Below are 24,745 nucleotides of genomic sequence, written 5' to 3' on the forward strand. Positions count from 1 at the left end.
TGTGTTTTGCAGAACATTTGATGCTCCCAGCGTCTGAGTAGCAGAAGTAGACACACTAAGAACAGGCTTTTTCAGAGTTCCCAGGCATGGAAAGAGTTACTTTGTTCAAAAATGAGTTAAAAAATACTTTAAAGGCCAGAAAAGAATAGATTCAGGATACCAGCTTTATCCTTACACCTTCACCCTCTGATAGCTTGAACCTTTCATTACCACAGTTTCTCTGTGTGTTAAGGTGGAGATAATGCATTTTTCCTGGGACTATTGTGACAGCAAGTGCTTTGCCAATTGCTTTGATGTCTTTGAAGGAAAAAATACTCTATTTGCTTAAATTTAGACTGACAGAACATTTGAATCAGGTGCAGGTGGCTTTGACCAGATTTCTGTAGAGGCCTTTATTGCATAAGGTATGGTGCTTTTATCAAACACGGCTTTCCTTTTTTCATTGCTTCCCAAACGATCGTGATGTCCCCCACAATGTGACACTTTTGCTGAGAACTGTTTGTTCTTGCTTAACTCCTGTGTGTGCTGAGAAATAGGAATATTTCATGAGCGTCTTTGTGCCTGGTAATTTTATCAGTTCTTATCAGGTTGCAGAGAAAGAAGTGGCAGTAAATTGGATGTCTTACCTTGAAAAGCTTTCAAAAAGGAAACGTGACATGGTGAATAGATGCCTGGAGGGTAAGGGTTTTTTTCTTCTTGGGTTACAGGAACGCAGACAGGTCAATATGACAGAGCTGTGTTAGTATTCATGAGACGACTTTTCGTTTGCCTCGAGAGCTCACTGTAATGGCTTGAGAAACATGCTCCACTGTGGTGGCTAAATGGCAGATTGTATCCAGCATCACAGGCTGGGGGAATGCTGACAGGTCCCGAATACCAATAAAGTAGGAGCTGATGATTGCTGCAATTTGCCAGTGGCTGTGAAGGGCCTGAGACAGACAGCAAAACCTTCCCTTTTGCTTCTCTTGTGGGTGTTTGCCAGAGTTCACAGGGAATACTGCACAGCAGCTCAGACAACTAAGGAATTTTCTTATTTCATTGGGTCACATGGCACTAGGCCTAGGCAAGCATAGCTTCATTCTGTGACCCCAGCATCCTGGAATCTTAAAAGGGTTCTTCCCAAAGACATAAATTAAACCTTGTGTTATCAACCAAAAGGAGGAAGGGGAACGAGGGCAAGGGCGAGTCCCTTAAGTATAGCTGGTTGTCAGCAATGGTCTATTTGTATAAAATCTGAATGTTAAAATTGGGTGAACATCCTGCTGTGGTTAGATTAAATTCTTTACCTTGTTTGAAAAAATACTAGGTTAAACATCACCATTTCATTATTTTACCTAGCACTCTTCAGTACCATGGGCCAATACTTCAGTTGGCATAAATCAACATCATTAGGCATATAACAGCAGCTGAGGCCCAAGAGCTTGTTTGGATGGGTAGATCTGCATTTAGCCTTACATTCTTGGTTCTTTCTCCCTGTGTTATTTTTGGGTTTGTTCCCAGCTTGTTTCTCTATTTGTGAGATTTCTTCCTAAACACTAGAGAAATAAGCATGTCACATCCATTATGAACAGCCTGCTTACCATTTCTTCAGATCCCTGTGTTTGGGGCACTCACAGCAAATCTGATGCAGCCAGACCTTGGCACATAATGGCTCCTGTGCCGTTGCTTTTCCTTGAGGCAGCATCCCATCAGTGCTGGCACGAGCAGCTCTGGAGGCAGCATCCACCTGAGCTCTGTGCACACTGTGCCCAAACCCAGCCTGCAGGCAGGCAGGTCTTGCTGTTCTTCAATCAACAGATCAGCAAACAGAGGCCAAGAAGAGCCATCAGTCTGCCTGGTCCTGATGTTTGCAGCCTGAGCATGGATAGGTGCCCAACCTCATGAGCTCTCTTTGCTGCTGCTTTGCTGATGAAATTACACTTCGTGATGAGCACAGCCACAGAGGAGGCAGCTACTGCAAACAAGAAGCAGGCATAGACATGCTGAGGTACGTGTACAAATTATGGACTCAGCAACTGTGGTTTTGTACTGATTTAAATGGAATACACTTGGAGAGGATGAGAGAATCCAATGGATTCAGGATTTTGTCATTTGTCTGCTGCTGGGTGAGGCACAGAGGGCCTGCCTGGAACAGCTCCCTGGAGCAGAGCAGCCAGGTCCTTTCCAAGCAGCTTTCCTTACCAAACAGGAGAGTAGGAATTGTGTCCTAGCTGATACTGGGGTGCCCTACTGGACATAAGCATTCCCCAGGCACTATCATTCCAGTTAAATATGTTACCATGGCACATATTTTGCAGGCAGATGATTTAAGCTTTTTTGTTAATTAATTATTATTAGGCTGTACTTCGGCTGTAGAGGAAGCAGTGTGAAGAGCCCTTGTTGCTTCAAGCCTGGAGGTAATAATTAAAAGCAGACTTTATATGGTGAAAAACACTGAGTCTGCTCCCAGCTCCTCTGCAATGCCTTCACCCGTGTTACAGCTGGGGTGACTCACAGGAAAATGCCACAAGACACCCGGGGCTGCGTGTCTGCGAGGAAGGCGACGCCAGGTCCTGTGTCACAGGGACACCTGCTGGAGCAAAGCCTCGCAACAGCTGGAGCCAGAGCCCTGCACTGTGGTTATGGTTTGAAATACAGCTGAACTCTCATTTAAATGCAACTAAGCTCTCATTATTTTCTTTCCTCAGCTAATTGTACTGCTCTGTGTCTTTGTTAAATTTCCCAAGCATCAGCACATATTGAGCAGAGGATTAAAAATTCTCTTTGATTTACATGATAACACAGATGACTGACCTTGTGCCATATTACAGCACTTATCAAAATGCTGCTTCTGTAAGAGAGTTTCTTGCTCCTGCTGCTTCTGTGAAGAGTCCTGGCTTAGTCCTTAGGGAGGTGTGGGGCTGCTTTGTCCCCTCTGACCAGAATGTCATCTGGAGCTGACACTGCTGCACAACCTTGAGGAAAGAGGCTGTGTGCTTTGTCTGTGGCATAAGGAGAGCAGCATAATACTCCTTTCACACTATGTGTTACAGTCAACATCCCACGCGTTCCTTTCTCTACTCCTCAGGGGCAACAAGTACCCTTAGAAGCAAATGGAAGGAGCACACCTTATTCCTTAGGATCACTCTGATAACAAGCTTGATTCCTGCCATGCAGAGCAGGGGACACTCCTTTGTGTGGTGGCTATTTCTGTCCCTGTGCTGTAGAGCTGTTAGTACTGGCTTTAAGAGATTTACTGCTTAAGCATTTAGGAATAGTAAGTTAATCACTTTAAATCGCATCTCTAACAAGGAAATTTCATTCTGAATTTTGAAGTGTTGCAGTAATACCCTTGGGAGCAGTATCACTGGGGACTGCTAAGGGCGTAAAGTACAGTTCTTTTCTTGACAACTAAGCAAGCACCATTGATTCACTCTGCTGCAGCTGGGGTATGGTGTTGAAGTATTGATAATTGTGCAACTGATGATACCAGGTCATCATCTCTCTGTGCCTCTAGTGAGCTGTAGGACAAGCAAGGGAAATTGTCATGTTTTCGGTTCCTTCCGTTCAGGTGAGTTTGATGATCATCAGACAATTCATATCCCCAAGTACCCAAATCCTTCTGATTGATCAAAGAGTGGTGATCTCGAAGATATTTGAATTTGAGATCCCTTCTGCATGGCTGCTCTCCAGCCATTCCTCCCAACTTATACTTAGTTACTCCACTCTAGATACAGAATTTGGCATTTTGACTTGTTCAGTTTCATCCCAGCTGTCAGTGGTCAGTGAATGCCCCAATCTACTCATATCCCTCTGCAAGGCATCTTGAAATGGCTAATGCAACATTTTCAAAAACAAGCATAAGATTCTGTGAACTACTAATGTCTAATATTGTGATGTAAAATTGAAAATGTGGGGTTGTGCTGATGTGAGTTCCTCAAGGAGAATGGCATTGTCTAGGTCAGGTTTCAGTCTCAATCAATAATCGATGTGCCCTGGGAAAAACAAAGCCATTTGCCAAAGAGGAATTTGGTAAAGCTTCTGCTCTTCCATTCCCATGTTACACCTACAAGGCTGATAACTGATAATCCTTCTGTGGCAAGAAATAAGTGTAAATACATGCCTATTTATGCATACATATAAAACAGGGGTAAAATCTAGCATGTGTTAACTATTGTGAGGCCTTTCTTCTCCTCCTGTAGATGTAACCTTCATCCATATTGTAGATCAGGGACAGAGAGGCCCTTTGTACCACTGAGTTCTGCAAACACGGCTCCTAAGTGCTCAGAGGATGGCTATCAATCATTAGAACTTAGATTAGCTCTCAAGTCCATGCAAAGACAAATCTCTCCACTCTTCTTTCTTGTCACCACTATTGATGAGCATCAGTCGGAAGTTTCACTTCCTTTGATAATGTCATTTTAGATGTTTGTTTCAAGCTTTTATGATGCAGAATCTCTCATGGAAAATGACAGGTAATACAGTTCTCTAGTACAGATGCTGAACTGGAAAAAAATGTTTTGCACAGTATTTTCTCAGTACTCCTAGAATCCATCTAGGCAAAACTGGAGCATGTGATGTACTAGTATTTGGTTCTGAAGTAATATATCTACTTACTATTTATGTATTCAGTTCAGGAAACTGTCTGCCTTTAGTACTGCTGATACAGCAGCGTGTTCAACAACTGCAGAACCCAAATCCTATTTACCAGCAGGTAACCAAGCAGAGGAGCTCAGTGCCACAGCTAGCAGACCAGGCGTCACCTCAGATCTCTAACTGGCAAAATTCCAGTGTTTTTGCAAATAAGCAGCTTGGGCAGTATAGAGACTGCAGAGCTCATGAGTGACATCAATTCACTGGCGTGTGTCTCTCCCAGTACAGCAGCAACACAAACAGTATATGTAGCTGTGTGAGCAGTGAATCCAGGGAAATTTCTACTGGTGCTCATAACAGGCACCTCTGGCACAAGTAATATTGCATCCCTGTGCTCATTTGGAGCACTAGGACATACATTCACAAATTTCATGTAATGTTTGTACCAGGTTTTTCTTGCAGAACATCCATTTCCAATATATTTATTGTGTGTTTATACTGTATATACACTGTGTATATATATATGCACAACTAGACAGAGCTAGCAGATTTTTCCTGCGTATTTGTAGTCTGTTGAGTATGTGTCTACAGTAATTTTCCATAGGCTGTTCTTTAAACCTGCATCTGGAGTGGCTTGGACCATGTTTGTTGTTTCCTGACTTTTCCTTCTCCCGTCTGCCATTTGGGCTCAGTTGACTGGAAAGTGGCTCCACCCTCTGTATTGTCAGTCTGATTCAAGCAGCAAACCCTCTGTAATGTGAGGGGTAATTGTTTTTCTCTGTGAGGTGACCTCAGATAATTTTGCCTGCCATGTTTCCAGACATGTGAAAATCAGCTTTCATAAAACTAGGGTGTCGTGTTCTGGCTGTTTTCAATAGTCCCTTTCCAAACTGGCAAAGTTTATATTGTTAATCTGCAGTGCTTGTTTCAAGTACAAACAAACCTAATTCCAAGAGTACAATATCATTAGCATCAGCTTGGGAAAGTGAATATAGTATGCACTTGCCTTTGGCTTTCCTAAAGAAGGACTCTTGCACTAATTCTGAGCACACAGTATCCAGACACACTTGGGCAAGCAGTGGGAAGGTCACTGGTCTCATTCATATTTTTCAGGTGTGCAGTGGGTTTGCTAGGGACTGTAGCAAAATACAGGTGGGAAGTAAAGACTTTTAGAAATTTATTTCAACAAGTGAAGCAACACAAGTAAGCTAGGCATACCTGTAGTTGGTGGTAATGTATACAAATGCATGTGAAGAAATTAGCCCATGAGGAGGGCAAAATCACTCTTTTTTGGGGGGGATTTTTATCTCAGAAGAGTTTAGCAGAGAAAATGCTACACTTCACCAATGCTGGTTGAGAGGGTTGCTGTCAGTACAGATGAGCTGTCTTTCAGAGAGAAGAGGAGTGCATGGGCTTTGAACTTGGCATGGGCTGGCTCATGGTGGCTTTGGGCAGAGAAAGAGCAGCAGCAACTCACTGTCACCCTTCTCCCAACTGCAGGAAGTAAAATCCAATTCTGTGGGATGAGGTAGCTCTCACTTGCTGAGTGAGGCCAGCCCTGCCAAAATCGAGCCCCTGGGCTCTCCATCTGCAGAGAAGTGCTTTTACTGATGATACTAAAAAGCTGTCCAGATGCTCTTCCTGTTTTGCATTTTCAGGCTGCTGCCAAACCAACTGGGAAGCCATATTGTACAGATGAGAAAGTCATCTCCTGTATAAATTTGTGTGCAGTTCATAGCCCATGCCTTTATTTTCCAGCAAACTTTCTTTTAAAGGTCAAACCAGAAATTTAGGAAGGTGTTTTGTCTCTCTCAGGGACAAAATGCAGCCTCATTTCAGTTATAGTACCCAGTTGCTTACATGGCATGTTAAACTGGATCCTACTGGAGATTAAATGTTCAGCAAGAGAGAGTTTAAAAGTAATTAGTAACAGGGGAAGTCAAAAAGGTAGCTTTAGTACAAGTCGAAAGTAGTGCATAATAATGATTAACTGGAGAGATAATATGTAAGTGGAGAAAAGAACAGTTAATTTATCAAGATAAACAATAAGATAGTTAAAATTAAGGGGAATAGAGGAAGAGATAATTAAAATCCAGTATTGTTAAATACAAAACCACACTTTGCAGGAGCTAGGTATTTATTTTTTAATCGAGCCCAACTGAGCAATGAAGGGAATGCAAGGTATTGGTAAAGAACTCCTAAAAGAACAATGAAGCATCAGTGTAAAGGTATCCTTTAGGAGACATTTAATCTGCGTATAAACAAAATTGTTTTGCTTCTATTTTGCCATCAGCATAGAAAATTGCAGTTTGTCTCTATTTGTCTGCATCTTTGTAACCTCTAACAAGAGGCAAATAGAGAATAAGAATGTGATACTGGCATAAGTCAGAAGTAAGGAATTTTTAGTGTGTTTTAGTGTGTTTTTAGTGTTCAGTCTTACATGTGTGAAACTCATACCAGAGTGATAGATAAAAGATACATAAAATACCCTGTAGAAAAGCAACAAATTCTACTGTATTGCAAGAAGGCAAGCAAAGGAACTGGGAAATAAAGGGGATGTGAAATATGGAACCAGTTCCCTTGTCCTGCATCAGAGTTTTGCTTTCTATTTTGTTCATTTGGGTTATTTTATTTGGTTTTTAGCACTTTACTATTAAATATAACTGAATTGCTAATAATATAGCATGGTCCAGAATTTTAGTCATGGGGAAGCAGCAAATTTGGCCCTCTTTATAGATTTGGGCCTCTTTCTACCCTAATTCTTAGTAGAAGTCTATTTGTGAGTATAAATATCTTTGTGCTTTATACTCTCAAAACAGGCTGGAAAATAAAGGAATTATTAGGCCTACTTCATGGCCTAATAAAGATGACTTGAGTGAAATTAGATGGTTAATCTGGGATTACTCTGCCAGCCAATAGCACAATGAAGAAGGGTAGTTTCATTTTCTGCCCTACCACTGATGCTGTGCCATGGTCACAACAATGGCATTTCAGATATCCATTGTAGTCTTAAAATGCTCCCTCTTGTCTCCCCTGAGAATGTCCGGTTGAGGTTGCAGATTTGCCAAAAAAACTTGGATATTGCCAATTGCAAGGGACTGAGCTGGGTGAAGAGAACCCACAGCTTTCACAGGAAACCTCCAGCAAAGCAACCCACAGCTATGCAAATACCTGATTTTCTGTAGGGGATTCTTCTGCCAGGAGTTTTTAAATTATCACGACATTTAAAATGGGAGAAATATAATGCAAAAATGGGACCACAGGCCAGGTGAGTCTCAGAGGTGTATGTGTCATAACTATATTCATGGTTAGCCAGAGAAGGAGAGAAAATGTGGGGGGATAGAATATAAGAAAATAAAGATAGTGCAGAAAGTGCACCCCTAATGAGTCGCAGCTGGGCCAATTACCAAAGATTAGGAACAGGCCTGACTTTAACAGGCCACAGCTGTGACCAATAAGAAGAAGAAGAAGAGGGCTGTAAAAGAGGGGGTTGGCAGGTTGAGAGGGAACTGGAGTCAGTTGGCTGCTTAGTGAGGAACTAGAGTTAGTGCTCTGAGGAGCTGCCCACGAGAAAACACCAAGCAGGTATGAAGCTTTTGTGATAAGGAGATAATAGTATGGAACTTTTGCAGTAAGATGACAAGATAAGATGATTTAGAACAAAAAAAAGAAAATTTCCCAGTGTCTGCTTCTTTGTTTGCTTAAATACCATCAGCCACACATCATTTGACTGCAACCAGTTTGTAAAGGCAAAAGACATAAAAAATGTGCCTTTCCTAAGAGTGTTTCTACTCCCTTTCATCTGGCAGCCTGCCTTAGTAATGTTTCCAAGGCAGAACTTCAATGGGAAGCTGAAAACTATCCAGAATTTGGGGCTTATACAAGTCTAACATTTAGCATTCAATAAGATATATCAGAGGGCATATGCAACCATCATTTTTTTTAATGCTGTAGATCCCATTGAAAAGAAAGTAATTTTTCCCTGGGTAAAAAATACTTCTCAATTCCTGTTTCATTGCAGCAGGAATTTCTATAATGGACTGAAGCTGATTGAGATCTATGCAGGTGACAGGTTTGAGAAGGAATGGTATTTTCATAACTTAAAAATAATAATGGGCTTTTCTGCTTTAGATGCTAATATGTGTCAGCAGCAAGGCAAAGGATGTCTTAGAAAGTGCTTTTCTATAGATGAAATATATTGTAAGGAAACACGTTTCCCCATGTTGCAAGAGAAAGTGAGAGATGGGCACTGAAATACCATTTACATTTAGATATCACCTTTCATTCCGAAAGAGGAACAGCTGATTAGAGATTACCCTGGCTAGAGAAATCCCTTCACCCACTCCAGAAATGCAGCCACCCTCAAGAGAGGGATGTAGCAGGTGTTTAACAGTGTATGGCACAATAGTGGGAGCAAAAACATTCTGCCAGGTGAAACATACTGGGGAATTACATTCAGGCAAAGCTGCTGTGTGCAGGCTAAAACTAAGCCTGGGATTTGAATTAAAGAAAAACTGGATCCAGGTTGTGCTCACATTTTCAGCCTGTGACTAAACATGGTGATGTTTAAATGCAGAATCACTGATCTGATTTTTTTTTTTTCCCACATCCACTTTTTTATCTGCAGCACATAGATTCTCCCCTCACAAAATAGAAGCTGCCAGGCTTTGACAATCAGAGCAGCACTGAACCAGTAGCTAAAAGTGAAGCAGTAGAATTCAAGAAGTGATCAGAGGCTGTGTCACTGGAAAGGTCATCCACTTGCTGCTCTGTGTTTCCTTTCTCTTCCTTTTTCCCTTCTTCCACATCCCATTATATCTCCTTTTGAAATGGGCTCTTACTCCGCTTCATGTAAGGATGGCAGAGATTCTTTTTATTGTGTTGAGTCACCTAAATGGGATGTCTGGGCATCTTCCTCATGTCAGGTACTCCCAGACAGATGAGACATCATGAAAAAGATCTGGTGCCTGATCAGCAGAAACATCACAATAGATGTTTCAAGCATTCATTGTTGGGTTGCTTAGGACAAAATCTTGCCAACCATGGTCTATTGTTAAGGCCACCAATATGAAGTTTTGCTGCTTCTTCTGTAGAGGTAAGGCACAAGATATTTGGAGCAGGATGTGAATTTCAGCTGGAAATAACAGCTATTTCTTACAATAAAAGGCATCTGAAATGTTTTAAAATTATTTATGTACATGATACTGCTTGGTATATTGCAAGTGATCCCATAAAAATCCTGCAATATTAAAATGCCTGGCTAATTGCAAAGACAGTTTAACGCTCAGGTGGCCTCTGGCTGATCTGTCGGGTCAGAGCTGCAGGTGGGCAGCAGGTTTTAGCCACAGACTTCTTTGTTCTAACCACTGAGGCTGCAGGAACTTGGCACAGTAACTTGCTGTTCCTACTTTTTATCCACAGAGAAGGTATTACTATTCTTCCACACATTGGAACACCGAAAGACAGCTAACAAAATGCATGTCTGAGAGGATCTCTTCTGAAAAGAATTGCACTCTAATGGCACTGATGTGCTAAACTTGACATTTTCTCCTCTTATGTAATTAATTTTCATATCTCCTAAGTTAGTTACCAGTTCCAGTAACGGAGAACTAATTTGCTGATGTACCAGCTTGGTGGCTCTTCGTGTGTGCACACACAGATATTCTCAGCACACACCAATGTTGGAAATAACTTTTAAAAGTCATATAGGGAATCAGTGGTGCAATGAGGAACAGACAGAATCTGACTTATTTGTTACTTTCCTGGTGCTCTTAGCTGATGGATATCTGCAACCTCAATTAACTCATTCTCTATCCTAACTAAAAGTTGTGTGCTTTCTTCAGGGAGCTGCAAGTTCAGTCTTTCTTAACTTTGCTTTAGTACACATCAAATGTAATCAAATTCAAGCTACTGTCTATCAGGAAAGAATGAAATGAAATTAAAATTACAGCTAGGACTCAATTTGCAGTAATTTGTGATGCTAAAGGCTATGCTTGCTATCTTCCAAGATGCAACCCTTGCTCCAAGAAATTGAAACCTTTTTTTTTGGCATTTTAGCACTAGTAGGAATAAATCTATCACCTGGAGGTAAGGAGTTTTCAAATAGTTCAAGAATATTTATGTTTCTTAAATCCAGTTCTGGAAAGGTAGAATGCATGCAGCAAATATGTGAAAGAAGTGTTACAGCTGCTTCCCAAAGTTCTTACCTTTCTTTAACTGCAGATGGATGTTTCCTTGCTTTGACATAACTATGACAAATGACCCATAAAATGTCTGTCCATTCACCTTATTCACAACACTACCTGCTCTGAAAATTACCTCTGGGGAGGGGGAGAGAGGAGGGAAAGGAGTCACAGCTCTTTTCAGCAGCAGACACAGCACTGGTGCTGGTGTGGCTGTCACCATCACAAGTGACTGATCTGGAGCTAATAAAGTGGCAAAATTCCTTCCCCCTCCTTCCCAGGAATTCTGGGCCCAATCACAATGATAAAATATCCACTCTACAGGGGAAAGCTTTGATATTTTTCATGACAAATTGTGCCAAAATATGGTTGTAAGCCTAATGCCTTTCCCAGTGGTAATGTCTGGGAGAAATTTCTGTGCTTTCAGTGATGAACTGAGGTAATGAAACTCTTGCCACGCAGTAGCTCTAAACTGAAGTGGGGGTGGTAGGTAAACTGCTCTCTTCCTTGAATGCTACCTGGTGTTTTCTGTTCAGCTAATGGTCACAAATGCCTGTGACTATTATAGAAATGCCCTTGTTTTTAATTCCTCCCATATAAAACTACAGGAATTCTGTCAGGCTGCATTTCTCATCTGTTCAAATGAGTGGGTTTGGGTTTGTTTTGTTTTCTCCACAGCTGTGCTGCTGTATCTTGCACACTAAAGTGAATTTTTACCCCATCAACACCAAGGAGGCCATTTTGGATTTAATCCAAAATATGAAATATGAGTTTGTGGGAAGAGATTAAGGATAGGAGTTTGAATGCTTTCTTGAGTCTCCCCAGCTCAACCATAAAAAACCCACTTGGCAAAGAGATAAATTACCAAATCCACACAATCTATTCTGAAACAAACATTTGTTGATACAAGTTATTACTACCTATATGATTTCAATTCTTAAAAAATATACTCTGCAATTTATTTGGCTCTTCCCCATTAACCCAATGATTAATACTTTTCCAATACTACCAAATCAAATCCATTTGGCCAAAATTTCCATTGATGAATAGAGGACTGAGATCAGGAAAATGATTGTGAAAAACACTGAATACATTTTAGTATTGATGATGATGGTTTATTATTGTTGTTGGTTTTGCTGTTATTATTAGTAGTATTAATTTTATCATTATCCTGTGGCATTAGGTCACTATAAACTTGCATGTGTCCTTGCTGTATTAAGGAATATTCATGATTTATATGGGGGGTGTTTGGCAACTGTAAAAGCAGATAAATCCACTTCTAGTTACTTGTTTTATTAGAAGTGCTGTAATAGCTAATGTGAGAAGAGGTTATTTCTTTTACTGGTAAGAAACATCAAGCAATAACAGTTGGTTTATCACTCCCATTGAAGAGTGATAAACCAGCTGTTTATCCTTTACAAACACCATTTAGATGTAAATTGTACCTTTATTTCTGTGCTATACTTTTAAAGATGTAGGTAAATATTTAAGGATTATTCAAACGGACTCTTTGATAGGAGCTTTCATTGCAGGTTGCAAAACCACGTGGGCAAAATGGCCAGAACACTTCTAGAACAGTCTCATTAAATGTTGAACAAACCCATCTGGCATGTGAGAGTCCCCTCTGGGTGATGGGTGCTAACACCTGTAGCATGTGTAGTTCAGTGCTGGTTTTAAATGGTGGGAGTCCTAAAAGTAGCCTCAACAAACCTTCTCTCTGGTAAGAAAAAAAAAACCATCAAGTCTTACTAGATTTTTTTTTTTTTACACTGAGGGATACCTGTATGGTTTTGAGAGTTCTCTACTGGTGAGGTGGCAGTTCTTTCCTAAGCTTATTAGAAAACACTGGTGATCTTCTGGAAACCTTTGCTATGTGTTAATACTTAACATGTTTCAGTAGTTGCCTGAGTGCCCATGCACAGGAGATGTCAGTGGGGATCAGAGACACAAAATTCTTGCAAAATGAAAGTTATCAACAGAGAGATGTTCATGCTGCAGAGGAAGAAAAAAAAATATTTTTATTAGGTAAGAAGTTACTTTCCTTTTCCCAGATTAGCAATCTGTCATTTCCACAGGATACAGCAGTCAGACCAGGGGCCCAGTGTGTCATCTGGGAATATCAGTCTGCTCTAAGGCAACTCATGGGTGATGGGAAGATCCTTTGTGACCTCCCTGGGCCGGTGGTAAGAATTGCTTAGTACATGCTATAGGTACACTGAAGAGGATGCAAATAATTCTTCACAATCAGCAAAGAGTGACTGAGATGTACCTGAAGATACAGTAACTCTCTGATGATGACCTGCTGAGGGCACTGCAGCTGCCTGGGGTCCTTCTTTAGCCGAGTTGATTTTTACCACTAGTTGAAAGATCTGACTTTTTATTGCAACTGGTATGTTCAGGAAGGACAGGGGATCCTGAAGTGTTCCATGACTCCACAAAGCAGAACTACCACTGACTTGCAGAATATCTGCTTGCTGCTTTTCTGGACCAAATAACATCATTTTTGTGCTTGTATAGCACTTACCAGGTATCAGCCTCAAGCTGAAGGAACCTTATCAAGCTCACACCCAGTAAGGAAGGCATAGAAATATTAGGAAGATCATGCAGATGGCCTGAGGGCAATCAGCTGTCACTCAGAGCTGTCCTTTCATCTTTGGTTTTCTGAAGCTGGGGATTGTTGTCAGCAAAAATGAAAAATGTACTAAACTTTTAGTTTAGAGTGTAGCAAAATGAGGGACTTTCAATTTGGGAGGAGGAGAATGAGAGAAGGATCATGGTCTTCTCTTTTGGTATGCATGGATAGCATTGCCCTGCTGAAGCTGTGGGTCAGCTCTAGGGAAACATGGGAGAGCTTGCTGTGTGCAGGATCTGCAGCAAACTTTGGCCTGGGATCACTGCACATTTGTAACCTGTAATCACATCCTCAGCAGGGTATTAGACACGTTTGCCTTTGTGATGCACTGCCTTCCTGAGCCAATATACCATTTCTCAGCCCTGGGACTTGGTCTCCAAGGCAGCTAAAACTGGAGGTTTACACAGTGATTCTGCAGAGGGCAGTAAATCAAAGAGGGAGAAGAAAACTCAGGATTTCTCTGGCAGCTTGATGAAAAGCATGGTAAGACTAAAACTAAACTTAAGAATATCTCACTGCCTGGCTTGTTTTACAGGTACTGGCAAAATATCATCTCTTTCTCCATTTTGCTTAGTTTAGGTTTTCCTGACAGTTCCCTCATTTCTGGTTGACCAGAATATTGCTTTGTAGCAAATTTGTTTGTTTTGTAGCACAGAAGTACCTCTTCCATATAGGCAGTAAAATAAACAGCAATTTTTGCATCTCACAGCATGGAATTCTTATTGAAACAATATTTTTACAGTTAAATTTCACTTTGGTTGACTCTGCAAATATACTAAGCCTCCAAATCAGATGTCCATCTTACCAGTATTTTATGGAGAATCTTGAGGGATCCTGGTAGAGTTCAGGATGGAATTTGCCTCATCCTTTCACCTAAGCAATTAGTAATTAATTTGGTGGTACTTAGTGTATTCCTTCTGATAGAAGTCAACATTTCTTCAAGGATTCAGGCTGGCTTTCAAAACAGCTGCTACAATGGTAATGGAGCTCTGTTACTTAGGTTCTGGCCCCTGCAGCACACAGGGTTTTTTTCTCATCAAGTGTGACATGAGATGAGCAATCCCCCACGGGTCAGTTCTGGAGCAAGCTGGGGGCTGGCTGCCCAGCAGGTGAGACAATTAGTAAGACGGGCAGGCAATTGGAGCACACTGCAAAATTGCTGAAATACAACCTTCCCCCAAGGCACAGGTGGATGCCTTTGGCACAGAATATTGCCAGTCTTTCATTTTTGTAGCACATCTTTTATCTGTTTTCTGAGGGAAAAATAAGCAAAATGTGTAAGGTTGGTGGGGATGCAGTCTGTCTTTCCAACCTAAAGGAGAGAGCATGAGTTTTTGCTGTTTATTTTTTTTTTCAAGAAAAATATTTCAAAATAGTGACTCTGACTTACAGAGTAGAAAAATTTAAAATTAAACATGCAAGAAGCATCACACCCAGCACCCAAGCTGCTGCCAGTTAAGAGAAATGTGTTTAAGAGCCATGTGTTGGTTCATCCTGCAGAGAGGTGTAGGAGCCCTTGGGAAGTGCAGAGATCCCCCAGCAAGTTCTCACTGCCACCACCAGGAGCCAAGCTTGGGACACCAGAGTGGTGGCTGGGTGAGCTCTCAGGGACTTCAGGCAGCCAGCACTGACATAGATATTCTGGCATATGTTTTGTGACATGGCTTAGCACAGATAAGCCCAAGGGCTGGTGGAGTGCAAAGCTGGCTGCACACATTGAGCTGCACTCAGGACATGCCTGCTTTGGGATCTTCCAGGATCTGTAAATTTGTGGTGCTTAAGAATTGGACTTGATGATCCTTGTGGTCCCTTCCAGCTCAGAATATTCTGTGATGCTGTTGGGCACAGCAGTAATGCTCAGGGAGACACACCCCTGGCTTTGATGGTGCCTCCCTTCTGAAAACCTTGGTCCCAAACCATCTGCCAAAGCTTTGAGCTTGGAGGAGTTCTGGCAGGCAGGAAGGAGGGGGAGAAGCACTGCAGTCCCAAACCCATCAACAAGCAGTTAAGGTCCAAGGAGAGACTTCAAAATCCAAGGTGAAAAAACATTGCAGTGCTGTATTACATGACTAATAAAGCAGACAAACATCATCAAACACCCACAATACATTTATAGGCTTAATTTTGAGTTTTGTAAAGCGGATTAGAGACATTTTATTCATTAAGGAGATAAAAACCCTTTCTCTGGAACTCAAGTGTTTTATTAAAAAAGTGTGAGTTTTATAGGTAGTAAAAGAACCATAAACAGAGCAATGAAATTGTCAGAGAAAAAAAAAGTCAGTTGTGTAAACTGCTTTACAAAGAGCAAGGGCATTTCTTTTGCTTAAATCCCTTTTTAATGGATAAATGCATTATTAAAAAAAATTATATACATGGATGGAAAAAACCCCATGGGCCTTTGAGTTCTCTCTTATCTTTCTTTCCTACTTACTGCAATTTGTCTCCCAGTAGTATGTAGAGGCTGTGAGACTGAGGCCTCTGTGCGTGCTGTAAAGAACCACTCCTAAACTGGAGAAGCATCACTTGGATGAAAAACTTCATGGAAAAGTCAAAGGGAGGGTGGGGAAAAGGGAAATAGGGTCTTGTGTTTAAAATGGGCATGATGGTTACAGGATGTGAAGTCATAGAGCTTGAAGCAGCTCCTTTTGTTTTGGTGGCTAGTATGGGCAGGGCTACTGGGCATCTAACTTTGCTGTCTTATTATTCACTCTATTTTCATGTCATTTGTTCTCTCATCTCCAGTTTCCTCCACTATATCCCTCTCTTGCTCTGCAGTTTTTCTTTCCCTGGCTCACTGTCCTTCCCTCCTCTCTTTGGTTTTCTCTCTGTAGCACTCCCTGCACTTTCCCTTCAGAAGCTGTCAGCCTTTTTCTATCCTACTGTCTCCATCCACTCTCTCCATGGCATCTCTTTAGAATTATTTGCCAGCTTTGAAAAAGGGCTTATAAAATAAATGATATTTATAACTTAGCACCTGAGTAATTTGCTAAAGGTCTTAATTACCTGCCAAAAAGAAAGCGAATCAGGAAGATTCACTAGGAATTAATTGTTTTGGGAAACCTGGGCAATTTTTTCCATTTTCTGCACTTGATTGGACCTTCCAAATGAACTACTAGGTGCCTTTTCAGCAGGCATGTGAAATTGTGGTTTAAGAGAGATTTGTGCTAGAAGCAAGTTATCTTTTTTTTTTCTTAAATGAGGACAAAGAGATATGTGCCTACAGCCAAGTTACTGCTTTGAGAAAGCGAATCAGGAAGATTCACTAGGGATTAATTGTTTTGGGAAACCTGGACAATTTTTTTTCTGCACTTGATTGGACCTTCCAAATGAACTACTAGGTGCCTTTTCAGCAGGCATGGGAAATTGTGGTTTAAAGGAGATTTGTGCTAGAAGCAAGGTATCTTTTTTTTCTTAAATGACGATAAAGAGGTATGTGCCTACAGCCAAGTTACTGCTTTGAGAAACATCTGTTGCAAAAGGTGCAGAACTGTGTAAGATGTTTTGTGGCAGAGTTAGACCATGCACAGGTTTTTGACAGCACACCCATGGATTATGCCATACCAAGCATCTGTTGCAAAAGGTGCAGAACTGTGTGAGATGTTTTGTAGCAGTTAGACCATGCACAGGTTTTTGACAGCACACCCATGGGTTATGCCATACCAAGACAGCCTTCCCCATGAACAGGATCTCTGACCTTGCTTAGAAGCTACTTCTGGGGAGCAGAGCAGGTGAGATGGAGATCCAAAATGACATTATAGGGCTTTCCTCAACCCATTAGCCCTGCAAGTGTGGATCTGACAACCCTAACAAAAGATAGCTCTGTAATTAATTTCCGCCAACCCTTCTTGGTGAAGGATTTTTTCCTCATTTCAGTGCTGAAACTGTTTCCTTTCACATGCATGTTAAAAATAGATAGAAGCCAGGATATTGAGCAGGTGCCCTTGAAAAGCAATTTTTAAATTTTTAACAGGATAGTATTATTAATCATCAAGAAAGAGGGGATGAGCATGAGATTTCTGAGCATGAGATTTTCCTGCTGTATAGCACAGGCTCTTTCTGAACAAATCACTGAATCTCCTAGTCCCTGTGTGACCATCCTTCAAAATGGAAATGAAGCATTCCCTTTTTCATTTTGTGTGCCTTGTGTACTTCAGTTGTAAACTTGTTGAAAAATAGTCTGGCGATCTTCACTCCCTCATTGTGTACCTCACTTTTGTAGTGCAAAGGGGAAACAGTGTTAGAATAAGGAAAAGCAAACCGTGTGTATATTATTCATTTTTTTGGTTCACTTTTCATCTTTAAAATGTTTTCCTCCTGAAGTCTGTGAATTTAAAACAAGAGTACAGACTCTCACAGCTCTCTCCAGTAAGGTGGAAAGACTGTGATCCCTGTGTAACCTGGAATTAAGCCACAGGTATGACTGTTGTTCATCCTGGTGCTTTTGCAAAGGAGGTTTGTTTTTGCTATTTTTTTGTAGTTATTCCCAGGGATCTTCTATTGCAGGTCACAAACATATGCCAGCTCAATGGTCCTTCAGTTTATTTTTGTCTTCCTGCAAGGTAACCATTCATCCATAGAGTAATTTCTTTCAATGAGGCATTTTAATCTAAATTGCCAGTTAATACCTGCAGGGTCAGCTTCCCTCCTGATCAGCTCTGGAAATTAAGGGAAGCTTCAAAAGCAGCTGTAAAGTTTTGCTTGCAGAAATTGTGAAGGATTTCTGAAACAGAGCAAAATTAGTAAGACAAGCTCTGAACCTTCAGACAAAATGCAAAACTGTAGGGGGAAAAAAAAGTCAAGCGTCAAATTAACTCTTTGTCCTGGTCTCCCAGGTTGTGTGGGTCTGGGCTGGGATCTCAAGGACTCTGTAAGTAAAAATGAGGCTGGAGTTGCACTGCACTGCACTTGTTCATTGATGTAGACTGAGCAATGTTATGCTCTTCTGTGCTTCTTCCTCTTGAGCTGATTCTCACATTATCTGTGGTATCATAAAACTGAATGATCATTCTAATTTTGTGTGTTTACGTAAAGGCAACTACTGTAGTCCCCAGTTAAAATTGAAGAGAATGGGGCAAGGATCTGTCAAATTATGTCTGTGGAAGGGTATATTTTTTAAAAAACCTAAGTCAGAACATTCAGACCATCACCGAAGCAGGCTTCCATATCAAAGTACCTATGGAATTTGAGGGGAAACTACACCCTGTGTATTTACATGGATTTGTCTTATTAATAAATACTAATGGACCCCAAGTGCACAAAAAAATACTCAACTAGAAAAATCATGCAGGTCTTCTATTACATCTTCCACTGGAGTAGCAACTGAATCAATAGGTTTCTCTCTGAAAATTACAATGTGGTCATTAGAGCCAAGTGTGATAACTCTTGTAAATGGTGGTGGCTGTCCCTGTAGTGCAGTACTGAAGGGGAAGAAAAGCATATGGACACAAGCCAAGTTCAAATGAAACTAGCTAAACCCATGTCCTCTAGCTTGTTGGCTTCCGTAATCTGTAAACGGGAGAGAAAGCTTCTGAACTTTATTCAAGATATTTTTAAGGTTTTAAGTTTGCAGTCCCATAAAAAACCTGTGTCCATCCCCCTGCTATTTCCCACTCTGTGCAGTCTCTTTTGCCTGCCAGCAGATGCAGTTTAGCAGTCAGCTAAATTAAAGAACTAATACAGAGAAGAATTAAACAAGAAAAACAACACCTGTAATTAAAAAGGCTGTAAGTTACCAACCGGTGCTGTATAATTAAAAATGTCAATAATTGTAATTGTTCTCTAGTTATTCATTCATGGCTTGTTCCTTTTAGCTTTATTATAAAAGCTACCTGTTGATAATCATGGCACAGTCAAAAGCCTTTCTACACCATTAGATGGAGGGGATTTAAAGCTGTTTATAATTTCTTATAAATACTACAAACCATGTCAGAACGTGGTTCCATTTATTGGACTCAACCTTTAAGCAATCTGTCCATAATTGCACTAGAAAATGTTCAGAGCAATTTGCCAAGCACCTATGTGGACAGTAAGTATCCTGAATAACATATGATTGTTGTACCCTGAGCACCAATAATAAGCAGAGCACTGAATGTTCCTGCTTTTAAAGCAAAATGTAATTGTTTCTGGAATACTTGCGTTTGAAAAATCATCTGAGTGTTTTCACTGATTATAAATTATTATTATGTTTTGACTTTGGAATAATGCAATTATATAACACAACTAGGAGGAAGAAGTGGGTTAAAGCGAACTGTAATTACACTCAAAATTGAAAAAAAAAATCTCATCATATGTTTTCCATCAGCCCAATTAATTTAGCTGCAGTTGTACAAATTCTGCCTTCTAAGATGGCATTGAGGCTTAGGATGGTTAAGAGCTGATTGCAGTTGTGCTTAAGGTTTTGCACAATATGGAAGTGCTGCTTAAACCATCCAAATTCTCACAGTTTTCAGCAGGTTCTAGCTTTCATTTCCTCTTTTTCTCCTCTACAAATAAAACTTCAGTTACAGTACCTGTGCAGATGATTGAGACTGGCCATTGTGATACACATGATTCGGTCTGTCCAAGTCAAAATCTACCATCCCTTGTTGTGTGTCTTCTCCAGCAACTCTAGATGATGATGGCTAAAAGAGAATTCTTAATTCCCCTCGTTAAAGCCTTCCTACCTTTTATTTAAACTTTAATTATGGATATTTTGGTATTGGCTACTTCTAGAACCTGCAGATATTTATTCTGTAAGATCTTAAAGAGATGCCCTTCTGTGTGCATCCTAACAACTGACATGCTTTCTTCTAAGTTCTGCCCTTGTCTTTGTATTTTTGTTTGCTACAACACTATTTTATTTGTTCTCAACAAATATATCATTACCCAAACTGCTGCTGCAAAGTTTTTTCTGTCCAATCCATCAGCTGAGTATGTTCTATTCCACTCTGCATCCTGATTCCATCTTCCCTAGGCTGTAGTTCCTGTGTGGCTTTCAGAGATCCTCTCTGCACCCATTCAGCGATTAAAGTCTGGTTCCTGCTCCAGAATAATCATTAGTCCACATATTAGAGTTCTAAGCAAGTATATTTATACCTTCTGCCATCAACAGGCTTTGGGAGGAATCCCTCATAAGCTTCTGCTGGTTTACCTCATTATTTGCCTTCAGGTGTTTCTTTCAAGCCAGTGACTCTCTGTGTGTGGGAAATGGCAAGATCCATTTTCACCTGGGGGCAAGCTACACATTTACCTCTGGAGGAGGCATGAGCACAGGCAGTTCCCATGGTTCAGCTAATGTGCTGGAAATCTCCCCTCCAGCTTTTCTCACAGTAACTTGCTCATAAGTCACACCACCAAGCTTCACCTGTCAGCCTCACACTAGCTTTGAGCGAGGCTGATTTCTCTTGTTCTCCCTCAGTTCACACTGCAACAGAATATTTAAACTGAAGGGAGCTTTCTGTGCAGGTAATTGTCTTGCCATGATGTTTCTCTTCAATTTTTATCATAAACTTTTTCCCCAAATAAAACCTTAAAGGGAAAGGTAAAAAGTAAGCCCAAATGCTTTCAATTGCTGAAGCAAAGAATCTGCAGTGAAGCTCCTGCCTAACAAAGTGGAAAATAAGAAAGCATGTTTTATTCCATCATTTATTAAAATTAAGGGAATGAGGGCCTCATTTGCTTAAAAATTGTCTATTAGTATTCACCTGATGGCAAGCAGCCTTAATCTCACACCATTAAAGAAAACAGAAGCTCATTAAATAGTAATTCTTTTTAATAGTGACAGGAGCTTGGGTTTGAGCAGCACTGCTCTAAGTTCCCATGTAAATTGTTCATGATGATCACCAATAAGATAATTTTTTGTACCTCTCCCCACTCCCAGGAGCTTTCATTCCATATGTAATCATTTACAAATGCCAGACAGGGAAAGAGCCTTGCATCAAGGGAGAAAACTTTCACTGACAGACTTCTGATGTTACAAAACAGGAAAGAAGCCATTGGATACAAAGCAGGGAAAGTAATTCCTGAACAAGGGAGGAGTGTTCTGAGAGACACGAGAGCTTTGGGGGTCAGTGAGGGTTCTTAGCTTTTGGCCAGTACTGCTGTGGGTTTGAGACAACAGGAGGCACATGTTGAATTTTTCTGTTTGACCTGTCATACCAGACATACCAAGCCAGCATCCTGCTGATGATCTCTCTCTGGCCATTGCTATGCTTTCCCTGCCTCCAAAGGATTTAGCCATTAATGCCACCTTGTTGCTGTGTGGGTTTGTTGTCAGCACTCCCTGACTATTCACGTATTAAAGCACTACTGCAGTGGACAGGGTGCTCTTATATTATTTTAAATAATTTAAATTTAATTTAAATTATTATTATAGCTGAAATTCCCATTCTACTCTGAATGTTATAAAGTGTCCTTTGCTCTCATTCCAGTGCTCAGCAGTTCCTCTGCTTTGCATGGCACAAATCCCTACCTTCATGTAGCTTGTGGCTCTTCTGAAAACAGCTCAGGCCTTCCTTATTTAACACCATTCTGTTCTCTCCCACACCATTTCCTGTGCTAGGGATGTCTCGGCCAGGCATTGTTTGTTTTGGGTATGTGCGTGGGAAGATTGCTTAGTGCTGCTCCTTAGACACGCCTAATTCAATTACAGACAGATTTTCTAGGCCTCTTGACATTGCTATATATAGCTCTTTAGTAATAATATTATCAATTATTTAAATTTTAATTTGTGCTTGCAATAATTACATGATCCTTTACTGCAAGGGGAAAGAGATCTCGCTTTCCACAATTATATGACCATGGTTTGTCCTCCGAGGCCTAGGTTTTATATAGCATCAAATGGAATAATTGCTAATACTCATCAAATAGCCACTATCCTATGGGAATGCTCCTGTGGGTCCTTGCTGTCTCAGGACATAGCTTCTCTGAGTTATTTAAGGTTTCTCTCCCTGGACTGGCTGTCAGTGGATGGGAACAGACACACTCCTAAACTCTGTGGAGGCAGTTCTGTTCTCCTGCAGCACAGCAAAGCTGCCGGGTGTTTATTCCCTAACAGAGCTGCTGTCTGACTCCTTACACACACCCCATCTTCCTGCTCACACTGCTTGAAGGGCTGGCCAGGGAAGGTCCTGGGGGATTATGTGCTTTCTTGCTTCACAGATCCTCAGAAAGATATTTCCAGGAAACCAAGATCTCATGTCAGCACACCGAAAGCAGGAGCTGAATTCTGGCTGTGCTTGCCAGATGAGACAGCTGGCTGAGAAAGGTTTGTGAGAAGACTGGAAGAAGGTTAGCATGACATCCTCTTAATGGCCTTGTTAGCTCTTCTGTACTTCACTCTCTGTTGCAAATAGGTTTTTACAGTTAGGATTTGCATCGGCATTCATACTTCTGCTGTGTTATTACTACTACAGTTGCTTTGGGTGACAATATCTTCCTCTGTGTTTAGCACTTGCTATTACAAGAGGTAGATTAGTCTCCTGTCGTGTGCAGCAGCAAATACTGTGGCCTAGTGCAATGTATACATTTTCACTAAATGTGCTATTAGTGTTCCTGTACTGCATAAACCCTGGGTTTGTTATAGCTTACATGCTGGGGGAATTCCTTTCTGTGACTCTGTCAAGCCAGTGGGTTTTTGTTTGGTTAGGGTTTTTTGGGATGAAGTGAAGGTTTTGATTCCTTTCTTTCTGCACCAAGTTTTTAACTAACTCCAAGGGTTTAGACGTTCACTGTTTTTTCTTTTGTTTGCTGCTTGGCTGTTGGAAAATGGGTATCTGCCCACAGATAAAGAAGCACAGAAAATTAATGTTGCATCACATTTTCTGTGTACAGAGCATGGTAAATAAAATGTTACCCACTGAAGGTTAAAACCTGCTGGAAAAAAGGGTTCTCCCCTCAGATCAGAGAAGCAGTGCAATTTATTCTGCCCTGGCTGCCCTCCTGCCTACAATGTGCTATTTCACTGAAAAAAGCACCTGTCAGTACTAAACAGAGAACAGCTTTTTGCTGTAACTGAACTAAGGCAAAAAATTTAAAATCATTTCAATTACAGCACTCTGTTGGTTTGGGGAAAAAATATGAAGAGTGGATTTACTGGGATAAGCAGTAAAGGAGCTATATCTCTTCCATTCTATTCCTTGTCATTCCTACTCCCTGGACTTCATAGCCATAATGGTAGTCTTGATGGTAACTCTTTTCTGGAAGCCAAAACCGAATTCTTCTTGTTACAAAAGCATATGTAATTTTTATAGCTAATTAAAAACATGAAAATAGAAAAGCAAGCACAAACATAGATGCAGGGAAAGCAGTAGGATTATCTTCTTTCACAGTGCTCCATAGAAAGGAATTAAATGTATCCAGGATATATATGAGGGTTTTCTGGTCTCTTTAGCAAAAAAAAAAGAAAAAAGGTGGGATTTTGCAGGGGATCTTTTTGCACATGCTAACCAACCTTTGTACTTTTAATTTCACTGGACAAATCTGCTACTTTGGTTTGGCCAGATGCAAAATTTTGAAAGGTCTGGCTAGAAAAAAAAATTGGTTTGGGCAAAAATCTAAACTTTTTGTAGAAGAGCATGCTTTTCTGTACAATAAAATGAAAAAAGGTAATCAAAGTCTTGCCTTTCCTCCAAAAGTGGTTCCAACAGATGATGTTGAACAAATCCTTTTTCAGCTGCCTGGAGCCAGTGATGATCATAATCACAAAGGGAGTAAGAACATGAAAGAATAATCACAGCATCATAAAATTGCTTTTGGAGAGATTTTTGCTGAATTCTTACTAATTTGAATGGGAACCACAGCCTTGGTTTGTGATAAAAATGTAACCAGAGCATAACTCTCATTGCTAACCTCTTTCTTCTGAGCAAGCAGTGGATGTTGTTGTTCCCCCTTACAAGTCCTTTCTTGTAATGTTTAAGCAAAATGTCAAGTTGAATCTGCCAGTTTGGGGTCAGGGACTCCACAAAACTCAGATGTAAACACTAAATGCAAACTAGAGTTGCTGCACTCTGGCTTAGCCTCTCTGCACTAAGGCATGTTGTTTTATAATTCTATAGGGTTCATTCCAACATGCAATAAAAGCATGAATTTTACAAGCATGGTATTAGATCTTTCATGTGGTCACGTTTTGCATTATTTCTGCAGAAATACATGATATGCTGTGATCTGCAAAGCACTGGACACGTCCATTAAATATTGCATGAACACCAACACCAAGGGGAACATAAAATATTGAACCTGAGCAAATGGATAGCTCAGTGTAGGGGAATGCAGAGATTTTCACCTGTAGGCCACCAGATAAAAAAAACAACAGTTCAGATTAGTGCCAACACCACACCAGATATAACTTGGCAGGTGTCCATTGGCTGAAATTATTTATATT

The sequence above is a fragment of the Passer montanus genome, unplaced genomic scaffold, assembly GCF_014805655.1.
Source record: "Passer montanus isolate IOZ18808 unplaced genomic scaffold, ASM1480565v1 scaffold42, whole genome shotgun sequence".
NCBI classification, from domain to species: domain Eukaryota; kingdom Metazoa; phylum Chordata; class Aves; order Passeriformes; family Passeridae; genus Passer; species Passer montanus.